We start from the raw sequence: 25,359 nt of genomic DNA, 5'->3' as shown, positions 1-25,359 counted from the left end.
CTGGAATTTCCTGGATTCAACGGGCATTAGTAATGAACTTTAAAGGGCTGTCACAATAAATCACTGCTTGGTCGACGTGGCACTCAAAGGCCCACGAACTCCAATAATTATAATAAGGTTGCCAGAGCTCAACGAGGATGCGGAGTGTTAGGGTCGACAACGCGCATGTAACTCCTCTGGAGTTGCCGGCGTCCATAGGCTACGGATGCTTACCATCAGGCGGGCCGTATGTTTGTTTGCAACCGACGTAGTATTAAACAAAATGTAATTGGCACTTAAGACTCGAACTTAGATCTGTTAGAACATCGTTCCAATCACGCTTCCCAGAAGATGTGCATTCGGCAGAAATTTCATGCTTCGATCCTGCGGCAAAAATGCTGGTGAAGTCTGAATCCGAACGAGACCTTAAGATCAATTCCTAGCTGAGCAACTTTTCAAATCTCGAATTTTTGAATCTATGATTCTATCACGCTGCGGTGGGCGGGAGAGCGTGCGTGCGATAAGGACAACTGCAGCGTGGACTAAAATTCCCACGCAAAAAAATCAAAAATGAGGTGTCGTTCTCGACTATTTCCTCCTCCAAAACGCCACCAATCATTTTGAAATTTTGGAAACTGCAAGAGGAAGAAATAATCTATGCCGCTATGTTTTGATTTTTTGGTAATTTGTTGTCATATTTGTATACTGCCGCAGTAAAGTATTACTGCGCCTTTTTTGCGGCTAATTCAAATGAGCTGTTTTTGCTATTTTCGAGGCGCTGTAAGTTTCTTTACAAGAATAATCCAAAAAAGCAAAAGATAGCGGCACAGATATTGATGATATTGATCTTATTTGAAAAAAACATTGCTCTAGGTTAAAAATCCAGGGAGGAAACAGTCGAGAGCGTTTGTATGGGAAAATCGCAACTAGGAATTCCTCTAAGTCATAACACCTAAAAGCACTTCCAGCCATTGACTTAATGAGTCTCAATGTGGCCTACTTCGGCGACTTCGTATAATGAGGTTCTGTTTCAAATCGTCAATAAGTTCTGAGGGCCGACCGCGAACCACGTTCAACGTGTTGTCTATGTCACACTTACGTACGATTTTACAACTGCGACAGAGAGCAACACGTCGACGATTCACGACGCCCTCAGAGCTTGGCTTTTTAATCGTCGACGCAAAAATACGAGTGTTATACGTTTGACGCCAATATAGCTCTATGGCATCGTAGCTCTCAAACGGATGGACCGATTTTAACGCGATTTTTTTCGGTGCTTCTTAGCTATGTTTGATAGAAATCGATCCAGCAGTTTGAGGAGTAAAAGGCATTGTTGGCATAAAAAGGCAAATTGACTTTAATACTCCATATTCAGTGTATATGAACCTTATTATATACCTATTGTCCATAAGAAATTATATTATTACCTACTTATTATTCTCTATTTCTTTTTGTAGTTAAATTTGCGCATTATTATGTATTTTTAAATTCTTCTTCTTCTTTAGTGCTTTTTCCATCCCGGAGGTTGGCGACCTTATGTCTATATGCCATTCTATCTGAAGTCATGTGAATTAATTTCCCTGTACTGCCCACGTCCAACCAGTCTCTTATGTTCATTGTCCATGATATTCTCCTTCTCCCACGTAAATTAGTAATATAAATTTTGTAAATAATAATTAAATAATAATTTAGCCTATATATATACGTCCCACTGCTGGGCACAGGCCTCCTCTCATGCGCGAGAGGGCTCGGGCTATAGTCCCCACGCTAGCCCAATGCGGATTGGGAACTTCACATACACCTTTGAACTTCTTCGCAGATGTATGCAGGTTTCCTCACGATGTTTTCCTTCACCGAAAAGCTAGTGGTAAATATCAGATGATATTTCGTACATAAGTTCCGAAAAACTCATTGGTACGAGCCAGGATTTGAACCCACGACCTCCGGATTGAAAGTCGGACGTCATATCCACTCGGCCACCACCGCTTTTTTTTGTAAGTATGTACTTAGCAGTAACCTTGTCACCGCCTCAACTCGGGCAGGCTGAAAACCAGCGCTGCAACCACGCCGCAAAGGCTTCCACCACAGCTGAGACTGTCTTATTGTTACGTAGATGTCATTTGGGCTAATTTTATACAAATAATGTATAGCTTAAGTGTGTAAAACAAGTGCGAGTCGGACTCACGCACGAAGGGGAACCCTTATCTAAAAATCACTTTTTTGTATGAGAGCATTGGGAGCCCCCTTAAATATTTATTTTATTCTCTTTTTAGTATTTGTTGTTATAGCGGCAACAGAAATACATAATCTGCAGAAATTTCAACTGGCTAGCTATCACAGTGAGAGACGGACAGACGGACGGACGGACAGCGGAGTCTCAGTAATAGGGTCCCGTTTGACCCTTTGGGTACGGAACCCTGAAAATTGTAAATTAAAACTTTGTTGTGGCAATAAATTATTTATCTATCTATCTAAAATGGATTTAATCGAATTTAAACTCAATAAGTACCCCATATTTCTGTGAGTGTGCTTCTAACTTCCGTAGTGTAGTTTTATATAAGTATACAGTTTGTATAGTGTCGAGATCAAAAAGCGACCAATTAAAAATAAATTACCGCACCAAATCCACCCAGTGCAAAGCGCAAAATTCTACGTGAAAAATGCCTTTGACTGTCGGAGTAGAAAAAAGTGCATCATATGTATACATTGGTTTATAAATTAATTAAACTCGTGTTTAGCTCTAGCGTAGCCTTTTTAGCTTTGAAAATGTCAATATAATCCCATAAATAACATTTTCATGTAAAATGTAGCCACGATGAAACCATAAGGCTCGCACTGTCAAAAAGCTATCTAAGTAATAGCAATTAGCTTGAGACCTGTACTTTCTTGAACTTGGAAAGTGTTTAAATTGGCCTCCAGCAGCTGTCGCATGGTCGCATTTTTATCACTTATAACAATTCCTGTCACTTTATTATTATTATTATTATTATTATTTATTTAAACTTTATTGCACACATAAAGAAAAATGTACAAATGGCGAACTTAATGCCAAAAGGCATTCTCTACCAGTCAACCATTGGGTCAAACAGAGACACTTGTGTATGTTGGTGCAGGAAAAAATAATAACAAATAAACAGGAAAAAATTAAACGTGAAGTCAAATAATATTATATTATTATTATATTATTTTTATTATATTTTTTTTATTTTCATTCATTCATTCATTTATTCCTTTATAAAACATAGTTTAGTTCAGTTTTTTTTTAGTTTTACTTTCGCACTTACATACTTGTTCGAACGTGACAGGCATGGTGACAGGCGATAAAAATGGGACCATGCCGCAGGTTGAGTATGTCGACAATAAGCAATGTATTTGGCAGGAACGACCTACCGCTCCCTTTGAGTTGTGTATATTTGATATGCGTTTCTTAAAAAGTATAAAAAAATGCTTCATTTATTAAACAAATGCTTCATTCGTAGAATAAACTATAGCTTGCGATATTTCCGGACCGGTACGACCTTCAAATCTTCAAGAAAAAAGCGTACCTACTCCCAATTAACTCCTCGTGAGAAAACATACTACTCTTCAATTTTTCAATCATAATTGGTATCCGTAATCAAAGATAAGTAAACATTGACATATATCTAAGGACGGGCCTTGCGGGCAATAGGAATAGAGCCATTACAGCGGTGTCACGGACACGAATTCGAGCCAATCGTGCAGTCTAACGCCACAACGCGATTGGTTGATGAGTTCGCATCATGCGCGCGATTAGTCGTAACTAGTTGCGTTAGACTGCACGGTTGGCTTGAATTCATGAGTGACATCGCTGAACTAGAACCATTCTTAGTGCCCGTAAGGCTCGTCCTTCGATATTATGTCAATGCAAGTAAATGACTGCATATTATATAAGGGGGCGTCCATAAATTACGTAAGGTGTTTTTTTCAATTTTTTGACCCTCCCTCCCCCCTTGGTGAGATGTCGTGAGATTTTATTCAACCCCCTCCCCCGCCCCCCAATCTCACGTGAGATTTTTCAGAATGTGGGTTTATTACGTAAACGCGTTGGCTTTGTTTATTGTAAAAAGAAAAAACAATTTGGTTCGTGCTTTTATTTACGACTAGTTTAAGCATGTACATACAATTTGGATTAAATGGACCAAAATAGTATAATTTTTTTTTGTTTCAATCAGAGAATAAATTGCGTGATATTTGTCGAGACCCCCCCTCTCCCCAACGTGAGATTAGATGAGATTTGACTCGACCCCCTCCCCCCTTTAATCATCTCACGTAATTTATGGACGCCCCCTAAGCAATCTGCGTAATACGAGGCATTTAGCGCGAAATTTGAAATTCGCGTTAAAGCGAAACCGCACATAACGGAGTCAGGGTATTACTGTATACATTAAAACTAGGTATATCACAAATTTATTTATGACAACATGTTACAACATTTTACGTTACAACACTTAAATGTTACAACATTTTAGAATGATAGTCTACCACAATATATTAATTTCAAATTTCGGAGTAAATTTTGGATGAAAGTAGATACATTTTACGGTAGCACGTTTATGGTTATTATGTGTTGTGGTTATTAAATGTTGAAGCGAGCCTTTTCAATTTACAGTCAAAAGATAAAGGCCCTCAACTCACGTAGCTTAAGCGTAAGCGTATCGTAATACGCGCGTAGAACGAGAGCACTTCGAGCACGTACAACTTCAAACAAGTCCGCACACGAAGCGTCGTCGTAGCGTAGCGTATGAGATTTCTGTCGTCTTTATGACAGGCATAGCGTAATACACGCGTAAAAAACAAAACTTCTGACATATATATCAAATAATTAAAAAAAAATCATCTGACGAGAAAGTAAGATCGTAGAATACATTCGCCGATGACATCTGACGCCAGCGAGTCCAGCGACTACATGATTTTAACTAATTAAATTTCACTTATAAAGCGATTACGCTTACGCGGCGCTTGGTGCCCAGAACTTTACGCGTCTCGTACTCGTAACGTTTTGACGATACGCTTACGCAACGCTTACGCTTACGCGCCGTGTGCTGAGGGCCTTCATCTGTGCCCCATTTCGTACCTTGTCACAGCGACAATAGTCTGGTCTCTAGCGACTTTCATGTTGTTTGTCACTGTGACTTGTCACTTACTTAGGTACGAAATTGGTCACAAATTAAATCTTTTGACTGTACCTAAGTAAGTTGTTAAAAAGTGTCGTTTTGAGAGAAGCTATATTATATCACAAATTTCAAAGTTGATGTCTGCGGCGAAAACAATAAAAATAACTAACGACATTATTCATTTAGTAAACCAGCTTGTACGCTACCAATGATTTCCTTAAAACTTACCAAGAAACTAAATTCAAACAATAAGCTGAAAAGTTAACGTAAAACGATTCAAAAATATCCCAACGTAAAACCAAGAAAGTCGACCGTTGCATTTCGAACGCGTCAGCGCCAGCGTTCATGAATTTCAAATTTAGAATTCCTGTTCGCTTTTTAAAGGATTACCAGTTGTCAAACTAATCCTTTGAATTCTTATTTCCAAGAGAAATTTTGGTTCGGTAATGTTTAAAAGAGGATATTTTTAATGTTTTATACATAGTTTGTGTTTTTTAGACTGTAACAATTAAATGGGAAATAGTAAAAATAATTAAAAACCTAGAACATACTTTCACCAAATATATTCATAACAAAACTCGTGTAAGAATATAATTACTAAGCCTTTAAGTATCACTATAATAGACTTATAAATAAATAAATAACTTATATGTGTTAATTGGGAGAATCAACTTTTTAGCGTCACTCGTTGCCATGGTTACGATTAGTTGTCCGGGGGACAAAAGTTCATTGAAATACTGATTTTATGGTACTTAAATGTATTAAACTTGCGTTTTTGTGGTCGTTATAACCAATGTCCATAATGGGCCCCCTACTAAGCATGTTAATAGAACGGCATACAACGTCTCTTCAAACAAACTGTGCCACTGTTGTCCCTTGGACAACGGGACAGGATAACAAAACAAAAAAAGTTGATTCACCCAATTATGGTAATATAATTATCCTATGATCCTTTTGACGGCCGGTCTGGCCTCGTGGGTAGTGACCCTGCCTATGAAGCCGATGGTCCCGGGTTCAAATCCTGGTAAGGGCATTTATTCGTGTAATGAGCATGGATATTTGTTCCTGAATCATGGGTGTTTTCTATGTATTTAAGTATTTATAAAATATTTATATATTATATATATCGTTGTCTAAGTACCCTCAACACAAGCCTTATTGAGCTTACTGTGGGACTTAGTCAATTTGTGTAATAATGTCCTATAATATTTATTTATTTATTTATTTATCAACATGATATAATTTTTGCCGCCACGTAATACAGGTAGCAAAGTTTTCCATTAAAACGAAGACATGCCATTTAAAACAAAAATAAATCCCGCAATACAAGTATGAACTCACTTAAATCCACGATTTTAAAAAGCCACGTAGCCTAAAGCCGGCTACACACTCAGTCTTAAGCCACCACTACACGAGCCAAGGACTTAAGGCGCGGTAAACATCCCCCGACACTCAAAAATACATTTTTCTTTCGGAATAATGTTTTAATAATGCTCCTGCGGTCACAGCGAAAATATGGAGTTAAAAAATATGGAACGGGCTTTTCTTTTTTACTTATTACGTGAGTAAGAAGTCATATTTTTTTTTACTATTTTAGTATCACCTGTCCCGTTTTCTGTAATCAAATCTTACAAGTTAAATTTGACCCACTTCCCGGTTTCCAATGAAGCTGAAAACTTGCATACATATGTAAGTCGGGTGACAATGCAATATTATGGTGCCATCGAGCTGATCTGATGATTGAGACAAGAGGTAGCCACAGGAACTCTGTGATAAAACAACGCAACCTAATTGTGTTTGGAGTATTTAGAATTGTCTCAATGAGTATTAGTTGCCTGTGGAAAGAAAGGTACAGTCAGCGATAAAAGCTTGGACCAAAATTGATTTTGCCAAAAACTTATTTATTCACTACATGCGACATGGAGGCCAATTAAAACTTTCATTGTGACATCAAAATGATAATTATCTAAATAATTACAGTCGCTCCTGCATCTCTTGTAGGTTCTAGGCATAATGAATATCGTATTTTTAAAGTAATATATAATGGAAATGTGGAAAAAAACATTGTATCTCTTTTACGTGGAAATATTCGAGTACGTTTCCGTAGCTCAGTGACGCGCTGGTATCTTGGAGGTCTTGGAAACTGTAAGTAAAAAAAAAATAAGGTGTATTTTACGCTCGTTTTTTTTGCCTACGCACGATTGGCTCGAATTCGAGAGTGACACCACTGAACTAGCGCCATTTTTAGTGCCCGTAAGGCCCGTCCTTAGATATATATGTCAATGGGAAAAAGCCGCTGCCACACCACCATACCCGCAGCTTGTCCGGACATGTCATGAAATTCTCATTTGTGCGTCGCTTCATATCGCCCAGCGGTTTACACTTTTTACTCTCTGGCCTGAATTCTGCGCTAAAATATTATGCTAATCTAATATGAATATTAACAGTACTTGATAATGGAGTTGGTAGTGCGGCTTCTTAGCCTCAACTATGGTCCCATCCGGCAGAAAGCACGAAACTTGGCATATATATATATATATATATATATATATATATATATATATATAGCTTTTAGGTTTATAAGAATAAATAGAAGTAGAAACACGCCGAGAAGTTATTGTTTATCCACTTTTATATCCCCATTTTTAGTTTATATCAATTTTCATGAAAACTGTGAAAGTTACAATAAAAACCGGGCAAGTGCGAGTCGGACTCGCGCACGAAGGGTTCCGGTTCACGGTTCATGAGATAAGCCTGGTGACAGACGAAGACCGACGGACGGACAGCGAAGTCTCAGTAATAGGGTCCCGTTTGACCCTTGGGGTACGGAACCCTAAAAATTTTTGCCATAAAATTCTCTACAATATTGTCTTTGGAAGTATATTGTTAGGACTTATAGTTTTCAAACTATGCTTAATAGGTAACCTGACATCCAATACGATTCCAATCTAATCTTAGTGTGTCAGTACATACATGTTTCACTTAGAGCCAACAATAAGAGAACACGGAATCTAGAATTGTTTGCCTTGCCTATGGTTTCTAATAACAATGTATCCAATAATGCGCCTGTCTTTAGAATGTGTCGTGTATATAATAATTTAGATATTGATTTAGATATTTTGAACGTGTCTTTACCTAAGTTCAAAAATGTTTTGCTGTCCCAAAATTTTAAGTAAATATCTTATCGTACTAACAGTTTCTTATATTTTACTATATTCTTTACTGCCTTTAATAACAAGATTTTATAGTGAAAAATTGTATTTAGCTTAATAATTGTTCCGTGGTTGTGTTGTGTACAATTGTAATCGTGGTGTGGGTAGTGTATAAGATACTTATATATGGAATATTTTAAAATGTTGTTGCCTGCATTGTGTTATTGTACCTATCAAAATAAAATAAAAATAAAATAAAATAAATAAAATATGTTTCGCAACAAACTTCTAACTCAATACTGTTTGAATAGACGCAAAAACATACACATTTATATGCGCTTACGCCGTTAAAGAATTGAACAGTTTATGCTAATATATTTTTTTGCTTAAAACAGTTATCAGTTGAAATGTTTGCGTAATTTAGGTTTAAGCAGTCTCTATTCGACGTGTAAAACGGGTGAGAGCGTGTCGGAACATGCTTAGTGTAGAAGAATTTGAAAGACGTGTCGTGATACGATCAGGGGAGAGAAACTGCAGCCTTCGGGCATTCTCGATTTCGTTCAGCTCAGCATTGCTCCTAAACTACATTAAAGAGAGGTATGGACAGTTGGGCACTGAATGTAGTGGGCGCAGCACAGCGGATATCATTCCAGATCTAGAGCAGAGCCCAACTGGGGAAGTACCTCCACCTTACAGAAAGCACCGCAGCCAAATAACACTAGACCCTACTCTTAGTGTGATCCTGTCGGTGAGTAAGGTTGCAGAACTTAAGAGGCTGTCAATACCTAAAGCGCGCACACTGTCTATTTGTATCGGAGTAAATGAGATAGCACTGTCGCATGTTACTGGGCCTGGGCGAGGGAATAATAAGAAAATTTTTTAAATAAAAAAAGTGGATTATTAGTGTAATATTTTACTCGTCAGCGGTTTAGATATAAATGTTTTTAAATTGTGATTTTAATTGCAGACCCATAACTCAAATCAATAAATACATACTCGTAGAACCGTTTAATTGTGATTTTAAGACCAATCTTTGCAATTATTATCTATCGAGCCGATTTCGTTCAATCGTGTATCGAGTACAACCACGGTCTTTGTAATATAATTAATATGAACATATATTTTTCTTACTTAACTAAAACAATAGTCTTTCTTAAAAAACTGTTTAAGTAACATCAATTTCAAGGACATTGGGTGTTGACAGTCTCTTAACAAGGATGCGGAGTGTTAGAGTCGGCAACGCGCATGTAACACGGCCAATGGGTACGGTGTCTGTTTACCACCAGGCGGATCGAATGCTTGTTTGCAACCGACGTAGTACAAACAAAGCGGCCAAGTGCGAATCGGACTCGCCCATGAAGGGTTCCGTACCATTTATGACGTATTAAAAAAACTACTTACTAGATCTCGTTCAAACCAATTTTCGGTGGAAGTTTGCATGGTAATGTACATCATATATTTTTTTTAGTTTTATCATTATCTTATTTTAGAAGTTACAGGGAGGGTGACAAACATTCTACCACTTTGGAAGTGTCTCTCGCGTAAACTATTCAGTTTAGAAAAAAATTATATTAGACACCTCAATATTATTTTTGAAGACCTATCCATAGATAACCCACATGTAAGGGTTTGATGAAAAAAAAAATGGGTTTCAGTTCTAAGTATAGGGAACCCCCAAAATTTTTTTTTTCTACTTTAGTGTGAAAATCTTCATGCGGTTTACAAAATACATCTACTTACCAAGTTTCAACAGTATAGTTCTTATAGTTTCGGAAAAACGTGGCTGTGACATGCGGACGGACAGACAGACAGACATGACGAATCCAAACCCTAATAAGGGTTCCGTTTTTTGCCATTTCGCTACGGAACCCTAAAAAGCGACCTAGATTGGGAATATGTGGCATTGTGTAATATTGGGAAAGAAGGTACAGTTTTAAATAGTTACTAATAACCGTAGGAACAATGTATAGTTAATACCATCGGAGTTTGAACCCACTACCTACGTTAGACGAACCGGAAGTGGCCGCGAGCGGTGATTGAGCTTCCGGTCGCGCCGGATATTGTGTACAAAGGGCAACTTGCCTTTCTACACCTGTGGGGTACACTGCAGCCTATTTGCTGATTTTTTAGATTTTTATATACTTTATGTATTATATACCTTTAAACGAGCAATTCTTGTATATATATTTTTCCGGGATCTCGGAAACGGCTCTAACGATTTTGCTGAAATTTGGTATATGGGGGTTTTTGGGGGTAAACAATCGATCTAGATTAGTCTTATGTTTGCGAAAACGCGTGTTTTCGAGTTTTCATGCGTTTTTCTTTCGACGCAGAATATGGTCGCTAATTTCGTGATGCCGGCCACTGTCCGTCTGGTCCAGCGGGTTAAGACGCGGACTGCTAAACGAGTGTTACGGGTTCGAATCTCGCCCGGTGACTAACTTTTGTTTTTTTTATACGTTCAATTTTATATATAATTTTTTAATTTTTATTGTTTTAGACAAGTTTAATTTAGTAAAAAAATGTAGTTAAGATTATCACCTATACACCACCATATTACAATAAATAGTTATAACCGAGCTAAGCTCGGTCGCCCAGGTACTACTTTATGTAAATGGTAGACACTGGCGAACGAGGAAGTGCTGGGAATTGTTGGAAAGAGGAGAAACCTACTGAGGACCATAGAGAATAGACGAGGAAAAATGATAGGTCACTTGATAAGACACGACACTTTCTTTAAAACTATTTTGGAAGGCAAGATCGAAGGTAGAAAAGGAAGAGGAAAACCACGAGCAAGTTACACGCAGCAACTAAAGGATGACTCACGCTACACAGTGCCAGGACCGGGCCGGGGCGGACCGGAGCGAGCCGTCACACGGACTTTCAGGAGCGCCACCGTCGCCGGACCGTTCCGGGGCCGGGGCGACCGGGCCATCATCTCTATATTATAGTATCTCTATGCGTTGACACTATCGTTGAGTCTCCGAGCGCGAGACAGGCCGGGCCGGGCTGTCCGAGCTCACCGAGCCGTCCAAATAACGGACTGTTCATGACAAATGTCACAAATGTCAATCATATTGAAAAAATTGGTTCGATGGGAAGCAAGTCGATATAGAAATAAATAATAAAATCAAAATATTGGCCCTGGCTGCCATAATAGCTGATGAAGAGAATACTGCATACTCTGGGCAATTGTGCATTTGGACATTTCGCGGACACATTCGGAAAAAGGAGAATTACACAACATTATGTGAAGAGCTTTATTTCCACATGACCCGAGACTCTTTCGAAGCCACCGTGTTCTCTGCTTAAGGTAATGGAAATACAATGCGTGTATATTGTCTCAAATAATCATGTGCCGAAGCATATTAAACTATTAAAAGGAAAAGGGATGACCGGTTCTCCATACAAACATAGTCCCCATTTTCCTCTCTGGATATTGATATTCCCTTCGTTCTACATCCAATTTTGTAATAGTACATTACGATACAAGTGCGAAAAATAGGAAATTCGAAACAAGTGGCGATAAATTAAAACACGACCGAAGGGAGTGTTTTAAATCGACACGAGTTGCGAATTACTTATTCGCACATGTATCGTACAACGTTTTACAGTACATGGCTCTTTAAATGTTCGACACAGTAACGTAATATGCTAATTTTCGCACTAGTGCGGTAAAGTAGCAACATATATACTGTAAAAATATTATCCGTAATGGGGACTACGTTTGTATGGAAAAGCGGTCTCGTTTTGAGGTAGGTAACTAGGCAGATTACTTAGAGATTGACTCATCACAAGCTGCCCTAAGTGCTTCTTAGCGAGTAGACAGGCCTATTGTTTTTCAGTATTATTTTCTTCTATTGAGGTGTGCATTTGTGTTGTATTGCAAAAATATATCCGTTGGGGTTCAGTGATACCCGATAGATATTAACCCTGAATCACAAATGATCATTTTGCTTAATGCCGCGTTTTTGCATTATTTTCTCCCATCAATCCTATCATAGACTTGTTCCGTTTCAGGAATGCATGAAAAACTTAAGTTTAAAAGAGAAGATATTTAAAATGGCTGTAGGAATACCGCAACATTTTAAAGTATCGATATAAGATAATCATCTACAAACATTCAGCTCTAGAGAAATACGCGTACACCACTAAGAATGTCGGTGGTGCGCTCTCAAAGTAAAAAAAATAACTGTTAAGTTCGGTACACTAAGATAGAATTGTCTAACAAGTACAAAAAAATAAACTACTTACTGGCTTACTTACTTCTTGCGGAAAAGGAATTTTTGATCTATAATACGAGTGGGTTAGGTAGTTGAAATTTACAGTGTGCATTTTATGGTTCCGTAGCCAAAATGGCAAAAACCCTTACAGTTTCGTCATGTCCATCTGTCTGTCTATCTGTCTGTCCGTATGTCACAGCTATTTTACTCAAAAACTATAAGATAACCAAAAGAGAAAAGTGGAAAGTAGGTATTTTTTATACTACGTTGGTGGCCGGCCTGATGGTAAGCTACTACTTAGTTTAGAAGTTCAAATGTATAAAAATATAATTTTTAGGCACGCCATACATGTAACTAAAAGTGAAAAGGTTATTCAAGTAAAAGAGTATTAAATTTAAGATTTTTTTTAAGTAAGTGAGATGGTAAAGGAGTCTTGCGTAGCCCGTCATGCTAGCCCGAAATGATATGAACGCTCTGACGTCGGGCTACAGCGGCGGCCTCATATTGAGAAAGTCGGGCGTAGCCTCAGATCATAGAAAGTACTAGATGGCTGACGGGGGCGTGGCGCGTGTCGCCGCGACATGGCCACATCGTGGCCATACCGGCGCGCCGTAAGACAGTAGCAAATTAGCTGTCATTGAACCATGTGCGCGTCAATTTTATTGAAATGCCGAATTATAGCGTTATTTTGTGTCGAAATAGGAGTGCATCCAAAAACTATAAGGATCATGGAGTTACATACCACATGTGAGTACATTTTTTTTCACGTATTAGTCAATAAAACCACACATTTTAACAAATAAATCCAGTGGCATATGATTTTTCTGAGTCAGACCATGTTGTCATACAAACGCGTGGCAATTTGTCTATGCATCCTACATTGACGCTTTGGCATGGAAAACTATTTGTAGTGTCCTTAGCAACGGCGCAATGCATTAAACCGCTAACGATATTCACAGGGGCATTATTGTTTCTTGGTACGACCGCCAACCGCTCCCTTCATTGACGCCGCGAAGTAGAGTGGTGCTCGTGCATATAATTGATCTTTGAGCGTTATCGATAAAAATGTTTGGATATAGTGTGTATGAAAGTCATTATTTTTCAAGTACAATTTTACATTTATTTTATATGTACCTAATGTTTAATTTAATACTTATTCATTTGGATTAAAAATCGAATAGGTAAGCCAAAAAATAAACTGATTTAATTAAGTACAATTTATTTATAACATTATAGTTTATACCTATAAGTATATTTTATTCAGGTTCTTAGCAACGATTCGAATAACTGCACTAGGTATAATCAAATATGTTCATGATTGCAATTTTTTTCAGTTTCCCGAAAAATCCCAGTATTAAAGAAAAATGGATAGATGCTACAGGTAGAGGGCCCTAACTGGTTTACGAGCGAGAAAAATGTTATTTGTTCGGATCATTTTCAAGAAAAATGTTTCCAGTTACACTTCGCCTCATTTATATAACGATAGATTATAAATATGTTTAAAATAATAGTATATTGTATACTTAGTCGATCCAAAAGTTCTATCAGAAAGATTTTTACTGATTATTATGATTACTCTTTCCTTATCATTCGTACATATGATTTAAAAGCTTATTTAATGGTGCATTATACTTACAATATAATTTACTATAACTTGCTTTCGCAGTTCTTCATAACTCTATGTAACATGCTGGAATTGCTTTCAATTGGTGACGAAATATGCTATAATAAACTGAAACTATTTTTTTAATGAAGCGCTCGCGTTTAACGACAATCCAAAGTAAACAATTTAAACAAACATTACATCAAATAATGACTAAAATTTTAGCCAATTTGATTAGTTAAGCATAAACAAGCTTTCGCATCATGGTACACGTTTTTTTTTAGCAAATAGCAAAAGCCTTTGTGAGAGAACTTATGGATCAATATACCTTACAAGTACCTTAAAATTCTTAGCTCGTAAATAAGGTCAAAAATTTAAAGGAATATAAATTAAGTCTATGGCAATTATTACTTAAAACAAAAATGTCAAAACTCTAAGGTCATGTTCAGAACATGTAAAATATCGATAGCTCTATCGAATTGTCCTCACTCTAGTGCCGCCGCTCTAGGCTCCTACACCGCGCGGTTTGGCCAATCACAGCGCGTGAGTTGGTTGTCTGGCCACGCCTTTAATGATGTGGTGGGGGACAGTTGGAGACAGCGAGACTCGTTGAAATTATGCTTCGTTATAAATCTCCTTACTTCTTATATCTATGGGCGTAGCCCTTGTGCTATGCGTGCTCTAATGCCGAGGGCCCCCTCATAACAAATGAATCGGGGGTAGCCTTACGTACCTAAGTAGCTTCCTCATACTAAAAAGTCGTGCAGAAGAAGATAACAATATAATTTTTTCAATATGTCAATTCCAGATTTTCTGTGTTTCTTAAATGTATAGTAACATGGCAACAGTTTTCATCTTTAGGGTTCCGTACCCAAACGGGACCCTATTACTAAGACTCCGCTGTCCGTCCGTCCGTCCGTCTGTCACCAGGCTGTATCTCATGAACCGTGATAGACAGTTGAAATTTTCAAAGATGACGTATTTCTGTTGCCACTATAACAACATAGTATTGTGTTCCTGCCGGTGAGTAAGGTTGCCAGAGCTCAACGAGGGGAAGGAGGGTTGTTAGGCTCGGCAATTCCTCTGGAGTTGCAGGCGTACATAGGCTATGGAGACTGCTTACCATCAGGTGGGCCGTATGCTTGTTTGCCACCAACGTAGTATATATAAAAAACCAAATACTAAAAAAATTACGGAATCACGTTGGGCGAGTCCGACTCGCCCTTGTCCGGTTTTTGTATTTATTCGTAAGCTTGCATTAATTGCCATGGCACTTTAGGCTTAGCTTGTAAGTACAGTCGAGGAAATTGATTCTTTAGCAGTTAACGTGTCACGTTACAACGGACAGCTCTTACCATAAGTATGTACAGCCAAATTTACTTGAACCGCAAGTTGCTAAAGAATCTATTTCCGCGACCGTACTAATAGGATATTCTTTGCTAATAGGTCTAATAAATAATATGTTGCGGACTCTTTTCTTAAACATTTTTACTTGTATACTTTTTACGACATTTGACGCTGTCATGTTATTCAAATAGTAAAATAAATCTAACAAGAGAGAAAATTGTGATCTTATTTACAGAAAGATACTTAATGTATGAAAAAATAAGCAAAAATAAGAATGAATGTTTTGTGAGTGTGAAACAATTTTATTTTCTTTGACAAATAGAGCACTGCATTGCATTAACGATTATTATTATTTTAATTTGTATGTCTTTCCCATCACGGAACAATGGTATTCCGGACCTTTGAGAAGCGTGCGCCGAGCCCTAACCTAACGTAGAGGCCCTTTTGACACGTTCATGAAATGTAAGATGTACACCGAGCTGATGCTGCCCTTGCCCATGTCATAGGACGCACGCAGAGGCAGGCCCGACAGGGTGTAAGGACTATTGAGAGTTGTTGGAATCTAAAATAAACTAGGTTATTGTGTGAAAGCGATGGGCTAAACACTGAGCTATGGGATAAAAAACCAGACGCCTGCCTAATAAAACGGTATACAATTTTATTTCCGGCAGACGATACAAAAAGCGACATCTGGGTTGGCTCAAGAGTAACACTGGTGTGAGCGGCTCAGGGGTATCGAGAGGCGTGCACCGCTTTCAACCCAGTGGCTGTAAAAGCCACTGTGCCAACTCGCGTCTTGCACTTCCTCCCTTGGAACTTATAGCTCTAACGACTCCACCCTGGCCGGCCGGCCAAGGCAACCCAGAAGCAGATAATCCTGTCCCACCCACCCTCCTTCGAATGACAGAACTCCCTAGGAACACTCGGGTACGTGAGATCGTTACTCCCCAACTGCATGCCACAAGCTGCCCGAAGTTGACTGATTGCACTGGTAAAATCAGCCGGCCATAGATTATAAGTTTGCAGTTCCTAAAAGCCATTGCTGAAAGGATGTGTAGCTGTCATATACAAAAACAATGGGTAGACAGTCTCAAAGGGTATGTCTTATGATAAATAGTTTCATGCCGCAGTGAAATAATGTGATTTGTAGTATTTAGTTTTAAAATATATTTTTATAATGTGTATGCTAATCTTAAGGTATTTATCTATGGGCCGCTAGTTGTCTGAAATAAATTATGATAGATAGACGGATAGATGGGGTGTTCTAAGAGAAAGTCGCTTTGAAAATGCTTTTGTCTTGTATGGCAGCTTCCTCAATCAACTGCGTTGATCGGCTAGATAATAAGTTTTTATAAAAGAAACATGTCTTTATGGGACCCATAACATTGAAGCAATACAAAAGTTAGAAATGAGAGTCAAATCTGACAATCGTTATCTACGCACGAAACGCCCCTTATTAAATGATACTTGATCGTGACGTCATGATTAAGTTTAATGCGTTTTATTTGCATTGCATTTACAAAAAGAGGAGCTTTCGAGTTTCGAGGATTATGTTTTTAAAATACGTGTATATTACGTAGGTTTGTATTGATTTTTTGATTCTAGAAATAATAGTTGTATAACCTTAATATGTATGTAGGTAAGTACTAAGTACATAAAAGGTACCGAAATAGGTCAGAAGAGCAGTAAATTCAATATTACTATACAGTATATCCAAAAAGAGCGCTATGATAAGTAAAAGTTCCTTTTTAGGGTTCAGTACCCAAAGGGTAAACCGGGAGCCTATTACTAAGACTCCGCTATCAGTACGTCTATCCGTCTGTCACCAGGCTGTATCTCGTACACCGTGATAGTTAGTTGATATTTTCACAGTTGCCGCAATAACAACAAATACTAAAAACTACGGTACCCTAGATGGGCGAGTCCGGCTCGCATTTGTCTGGTATTATTTAAATATAGGAGGCAAATGAGGAAAGCCCATGAACAGAGGTCGTACCTATCATAGGATAAGTAGATATATATGTACAAAGAAACAGCGGTATGTTAAGTAGATTTTTTTAGGCAAACGAGCAGAGCCCATGAACAGAGGTCGTATCTTAAGATTTGTAGATATGTACATAGAAATGGCGCTATGTTAAGTAGAAGTATTTTTTTAAATATAGGAGGCAAATGAGCAGAGCCCATGAACAGAGGTTGTATCATAGGATAAGTAGATATGTACAAAGAAATGGCACTATGTTAAGTAGATTTTTTTTTTTTTAATATAGGAGGCAAACGAGCAGAGCCCACGAACAGAGCTCGTATCAGAAGATTTATAGAGATGTACAAAGGAATGGCGTTATGTTAAGTAGAAGTATTTTTTTTAATATAGGAGGCAAACGAGCAGAGCCCATGAACAGAGGTCGTATCTTAAGATTTGTAGATATGTACATAGAAAAGGCGCTATGTTAAGTAGAAGTATTTTTTTAAATATAGAAGGCAAATGAGCAGAGCCCATGAACAGAGGTTGTATCATAGGATAAGTAGATATGCCCACGAACAGAGCTCGTATCAGAAGATTTATAGAGATGTACAAAGGAATGGCGTTATGTTAAGTAGAAGTATTTTTTTTTAAATATAGGAGGCAAACGAGCAGAACCCATGAACAGAGCTCATATCATAAGATTTGTAGAGATGTACAAAGGAATGGCGTTATGTTAAGTAGAAGTATTTTTTTAAATACAGGAGGCAAACGAGCAGAACCCATGAACAGAGGTCGTATCTTAAGATTTGTAGATATGTACATAGAAATGGCGCTATGTTAAGTAGAAGTATTTTTTTAAATATAGGAGGCAAATGAGCAGAGCCCATGAACAGAGGTTGTATCATAGGATAAGTAGATATGTACAAAGAAATGGCACTATGTTAAGTAGATTTTTTTTTTTTTATATAGGAGGCAAACGAGCAGAGCCCACGAACAGAGCTCGTATCAGAAGATTTATAGAGATGTACAAAGGAATGGCGTTATGTTAAGTAGAAGTATTTTTTTTAATATAGGAGGCAAACGAGCAGAACCCATGAACAGAGCTCATATCATAAGATTTGTAGAGATGTACAAAGGAATGGCGTTATGTTAAGTAGAAGTATTTTTTTAAATACAGGAGGCAAACGAGCAGAGCCCATGAACAGAGGTCGTATCATAAGATTTGTAGATATGTACACCGTGTCCAATAAGTTCGAATACAAACTTTTAGCACTTGCTGTATAGACATACGGATCGCTGGATATAAAATTCTTATTTTAATTTAAAAAGTATATTGACATAAACATAGTACTATAATTTCATGAGTCACGTATTTTTAGTTTGGCTTGAATACACGATGAAGTACGTTCGTGAAGAAATTATTAGAAAATTCCTTAAAGGCGACAGGCCATGTGCTATATTCAAGGCGTTACAACCGCATGGAATTAAACGGAATCTGGTTTATACTACTATAAAAAGGTATAAAGAGATCTCTTCTACAGAGGACAGGAAAAGATCCGGTCGGCCCCGCTCAGCTAGAACTGAAAAAGTGGTAAAGGCTATAAGAGAGCGAATTCGGCGGAAAAAACACCGATCTATTAGAAAATTAGCTGCTGATCTGAAAATTTCCAGGGGATCTGTACATAATATATTGAAAAAAGATCTTGGATGTCATGCTTATAAAAAACGAAAAGTACATGGCATTTCAGATGCAACCAAGAAAAAGAGAGTAGAAAGATGTAGCACCATACTTTCTTGGCACGCAGGTGACGAATTTGTTTTCTCAGACGAGAAACTCTTTGTGTTAGAGCAGCCTCATAACGCCCAGAACGACCGGTTGTGGGCAGCACGGATAGAAGACATTCCAGAGTATGAAAAGAATGTGCCTAGGTTCCAGAGCTCACCATCAGTGATGGTTTGGGGTGCTCTTTGTAAGAGGGGCAAACTGCCTCTAGTTTTTATTGATAAAGGCGTCAAAATCAATGCGGCATACTATAAATCGGAGGTTTTGGAGAAAAATGTTGCCCCAAATTTAAAAAATATGTTTGCAGACGATTATTATGTTTTCCAACAAGACGGAGCTCCGTCGCATACGGCAAACGCTGTTCAAGCTTGGTGCAAGGCTAATTTGACCGATTTTTTGCCGAAAACTGAATGGCAACCAAGTTCTCCAGATTTAAACGTACTAGATTATTTCGTATGGTCATACATGCTCTCGAAACTAAATAATTATAAAGTCGCAAACCTGAGCCATTTTAAAAAGGTTATCATGCAAATATGGGACGATATGCCGATGGATGCGGTGCGTGCCGCTTGTGACTCTTTTGAGAAACGTTTGGAACTTGTAAAAAAAGTTAAAGGTGGAGTTATTCCAAAACATTTGTTGTAAATATTGTATATAAATGTGGCTTTCATTTAATATAATTTTCATAACATAAACTACGCGTAAATTTATTTTATTAAGGATCATAACTGTATTCGAACTTATTGGACACGGTGTACATAGAAATGGCGCTATGTTAAGTAGAAGTATTTTTTTAAATATAGGAGGCAAATGAGCAGAGCCCATGAACAGAAGTTGTATCATAGGATAAGTAGATATGTACAAAGAAATGGCACTATGTTAAGTAGTTTTTTTTTTTTAATATATGAGGCAAACGAGCAGTGCCCACGAACAGAGCTCGTATCAGAAGATTTATAGAGATGTACAAAGGAATGGCGTTATGTTAAGTAGAAGTATTTTTTTTTAAATATAGGAGGCAAACGAGCAGAACCCATGAACAGAGCTCATATCATAAGATTTGTAGAGATGTACAAAGGAATGGCGTTATGTTAAGTAGAAGTATTTTTTTAAATACAGGAGGCAAACGAGCAGAGCCCATGAACAGAGGTCGTATCTTAAGATTTGTAGATATGTACATAGAAATGGCGCTATGTTAAGTAGAAGTATTTTTTTAAATATAGGAGGCAAATGAGCAGAGCCCATGAACAGAGCTCATATCATAAGATTTGTAGAGATGTACAAAGGAATGTATGACCTATTATTCACCTCGTAAATTATTTGCAGGTGACTAAATAAACACCCTGTATATATTTGTTGTTGTATCAACAAATCAAGCATTTACATTAAAAAAGTGAGTGACATTTAATTAAGTGGAACTGCTGATGAAGACCAGACGAAACACCTCAACTACGCGTATTTCACGTTTGGCGATATCTTCTTCGTTGAGATTGTTCTGCAAGTTATTTTTTAAGCTTCATTTTAGTCAAGATCTATTTCTGATAATGGATCCTAGGAATAATGGATGAAACTCTTCAAATATTTTACATATAGTATATTTTTATATTTGCATTTAAACAGTGCTATTTGGTGAAACGTGTTCATGAAGATTAGAATATAACTTCTCCTTGACAAGTATTTTACGAGTTAGGGCTTAGGTATATTATATGGGCTTACCTATGGGCTATTGTTTTTCATTCAATAGTTTACATATGTGAAAGAGAAAGTATAACAATATGCTTGTTAGACTAAAATAGCTTTAGTTTTGTTAATTTCAAAAACTTAGTAGGTGATAATTATAACATAGGTATAGAATCTTCAAAAATAAAACAGTAGATACAAAGCAGGTGTTATTAGCCCGTCTTTATATATAGAAAATCGATGGCATGATTCCTAGGAACAGATCTTCGTATGTGTTATAGTTTCAAACTTTCCCATACTGAACGATCTAAATAGGCCACCATGTATACCCTACGGAACATTTTATTTCGTTGGATGAATTTAGGGTGTAGGGGAGAAACTACCCAATTATGAGCTACTTACTGAAAACTATCATTAATAGACAATTGTAACGATATTTAACATTGCCAAAATAAGGTTAAAGGTGCCCTCTAGTAGTACTTAGTCGATATTGTGATACAATGAATGGTATTATAAACATTTTTCTTTTTTCATATAATGGACATTCCTCGATGGCACCAAGCTGCAACTGGAAAGCAATGATCACACGGCAAATAAAATCGTGAAGACTGTAGCAGCCACGTCTAAGGAGGATGAATGTATCCACATTCAATATTTTTTATTTATTGTTTGTTTGATATGTAAAAATGCACGTCAATAAGGTGGCAAACTATTATTAACAGAGACCGGAATTATTGTGGCATTCTTGAACTGTCATAGAGAGTTCTCATTTATCGACTTCGGGTACACATATATCGATACAACGTAGAACACAAAATATTAAAAAGTTATAAAGTTAATGGATATTTGACTGTAAAAGAAGTAACTGCTTTTTTGCATTTCTTTTTACTTATTAAAAAATAGCTCTATAGTTAGGGAGTACAAGTCCAGTAAGGGTTGCTAGATAGCATCTCTCCAGCAACTCTTACTGAGTTTCAACATAATTAGAATTACTTATATTTTCAAGAAATGAGAGGGGTAAAAAATTATAACTAACCATATTATTCTCAAAATGTTGGATTGTTTTAAGCATGACATCAGTGGAATATCATTTTGAGCGCTGGGATTCGGTGGTTAACAGTCATAGTCGGTCTTTCGCATGTATTGCCGTTATTCTTTAAAAACGGATGGGAAAGTTACTTACATTTTATTCACAAGAAATGCAAAGTAATTTAATCATTCAAATTTTGAAATATTTTATCACCTAGGAATGTAAAATTAACGACGACGACGACTTGTGATGATTTTGAAGTTTAAATATTTTTTGGCGTTGGTGTGGTAATTATACATTAATTCATAACGAGTTCAATTATTCACAACCAGTGGCAGTAAATTAAAACACGATCGAAAGGAGTGTTTTAAATCGAAACGAGTTGCCAATTATCTATTCGCACATATACAACGTTTTACAGTACATATGGCACTTTAAATTTTCGACATAGGCGCGTAAAGTGCTAATTAACGCCCTAGTGCGGTAAAGTAGTACCATATGTACTATAAAAAATGTTGTGTTTCAGTCGTTAGAAAAAATTGTTTAACGCTCGTGTCTTCAAACCCCCGAAACGCTCAAGATTTACACTTTTCTAAAATACATAACTGTTTTAGCCAAAAATATTAACTGTTGAACTATATTGAAGGCCCGGTTCACATTGAGTGGCTGCACCACTGTGCACATACAAAGTTTATTCTAACTGTAACTTTTTTGACCACATTATTTTCAATATTTCTCGATTTTTAGCGAGGTAAAATTTTTTTGATGTCATGTACCAAATAATACAAAAAAGGTACTAAAACTGGGAGTAAGCGTCAGGATGTCAGGACCATGATAGCTATTTATATCGTTATAAATAGCTATCATGGTCCTGACATCCTGACACTTACGATACTACAATACAGTAAGGGCTATAACCGCGAACCACTTCATTAGTTCATCTATTCGCCTCTCTATCACTGCGCGATCTTTCTTTGTGCGAAAGAGAGGCACATAGGCTTCCCCTTCCCCCTGATGAAAGTATGCGTTCCACGTCTTAATCATTAATTTAAGAACAATAAAACATACGAAGAGTATTATTGTATTATTTCAGTAGTTACAGTAATAATAGGCATAAAATAGGGAATATTACGCAAAACTCTGCGTAGACGGCGTTACTAACGCACACGGGGCCTACCGCGAAATGGAAAATCTAAATTGTGGTTTCTGCCTCCATCATTCTTGCATATTCGATAGACAGAGAGGCAGATAGGTAACGAAATTTCGTTTCGCGTTAGACCATCTGTAACCAAAACGCCTTGATGCATCAATGCCATAGTGAAAACTTGTCAAAAAACTGTTTAAGGCATAGTATGCATAAGTTACTCTCAGGTTTATAATACATGCTAGTGCTGCTCTCTACAGCCTGAAAAAATGTATGGCCTATTTCAGGAGAATGCATCGTACGCGAGCAGTTAGCAATAATATCGCCAACGACAGATTGCAAATGAAATATAGGCACCTTTATGAGTAATTCAATAACTGCACTGAAATATGATGTTCGTACTCTCTGCAGGCAGATTTACAGAAGATCAGTTGGACTCTAAATTAAGTAAAAGAAATAGTTTCCCGTAATCTACAAATTTATTAACGAGATATTTCATTATATATAACTTCGTACGAAATGAAAAGTAATACGTGGGAATATGAGAAAAAAATAATATATTTATATTAATTTATAACCTACATGCTCATTAATGAATAATTTTTACAAGCAGTAACATTACTAGATATCTCATTTAATATAATCCGACTAAATTACATTTCCGCAACACCTCCGTATTTCACAAAATAAATCAAGACATTATGCAACTTATATAATTTTGACGTATATATCCGAGTCGCCCGTGTTGCGACCGTTGCGACTTTCATGTAGTAACACCTAACATGGAAAAGTAAATAATAAAGACTGAATCTTCACGGATACCGCGTTGTTCGGGAAATATATATAGGTCAAATAAATACTTAACTAAGTCGCTTGTAATAAACCTTGCGTAGATAGATAGATAGATAGATAGATGTATAAATAGAATACTCTTTATTGGAACACCTCAGTAAAAAGATACAAAAGAAAATAAAAAACAAACAATTGATTAAATGTAGAGGCAGACAACAGGCGGCTACGTAACGACTTATATATACTTATAGTACGCTATTCTTTTGTTATATAATTTATTTCATTGTCAATAATATGATAATCCGACAATATGTACGAAACGGCAGTATTTAGTTCTTAAAGCTCTGCTTCTTCTGAACATTTTTTTATTCCACTTTATTTACAATTAAAATTGGTAACAAATTCTTAGGCAACTTGTCTGGCGCTATCAACTATCCTAAGTAAAATGTGGAGCCAGCGTGACTAAAATAAATATAAGTACTATTTTTTTATTGCTTTCCACAAAACCGGCAATATATAGAATTGTGTAGCTTTATTTACAGAAATTTGGTTTCATATAGAGATTGGCAGTCATTGTTAATTAACTTCTCTCTGCGCCGAGTAAAATATAACCCGACCAAGTAATGTATTGGCTATACCATCCATATTTAACAAACAAATTTATGACGTTTTGTAACCTTCTTATTTTGGCAAATATATACCGACACATCCGAGCATGCACATTGCGAAGGGTGGTATTCTGGTTTTTCATCTTGGTCCAATGTGTATTTGCGTCTGACATTTTGCTTAATGAGAGAGTGAGACGCAATGCACATTGGACAAAGATCTTAGACTAGTGGAATATCACCCGAAAGGAAGAATTGAGTCACCGGGTGGCCCGGAGGCTCCGGGAAGTCCGATTTTTGCTCATAGCATGACCGGCTAGTCTCCGGTCCGAGCCCGCACCGGGCCACTACAGAGCTCCGGTGATGACGTAATGCTTTCCATAGAAAACGAAGCGCCGGAAGCTCCGGCCCGGCCCTGCCCCTGTGTAGCGTGAGTCAACCTTAAAAGGAAAAGTAAATGTCGTGTCTTACAGGGACCTAAAGAACTTGGCCGAGGACCGCGAAAACTGGCGTCTACTCCACCGACAAGAGCCATGCTCTTAAATGATGATAATGAGGCACTGGCGCGAGGAGTGAAAAGCAGAAGTAAACTTGACAATGAACTTTAATTTGTATTTTCGGTCACAGGGTGCACATTACTTGCATAAGATGTCATACAATTATAAACCTTAAGTATTAGTAACTAAGTATCTAGGGCTAGAATTCAATAATTAATCAAATATACTATATAATTCACTGGACATGGTATACATAAGATGGTAAGAAAATAAAGGATACATTATTAACAATTATCAAATAATACTCATCGAGATAATTCTAAAACTAATTAAATAAAAAAATACAATCATTATAGTATTTTATGCAACAGTTGTATAAGAAGGGTCAAAAAAGGCGAGTAGCGTGAGTAGAGTGAGGCGAACATTGTA

Source organism: Cydia pomonella, chromosome 24, assembly GCF_033807575.1.
Source record: "Cydia pomonella isolate Wapato2018A chromosome 24, ilCydPomo1, whole genome shotgun sequence".
NCBI lineage: Eukaryota > Metazoa > Arthropoda > Insecta > Lepidoptera > Tortricidae > Cydia > Cydia pomonella.
Note: the sequence above shows the minus strand (reverse complement) of the source record.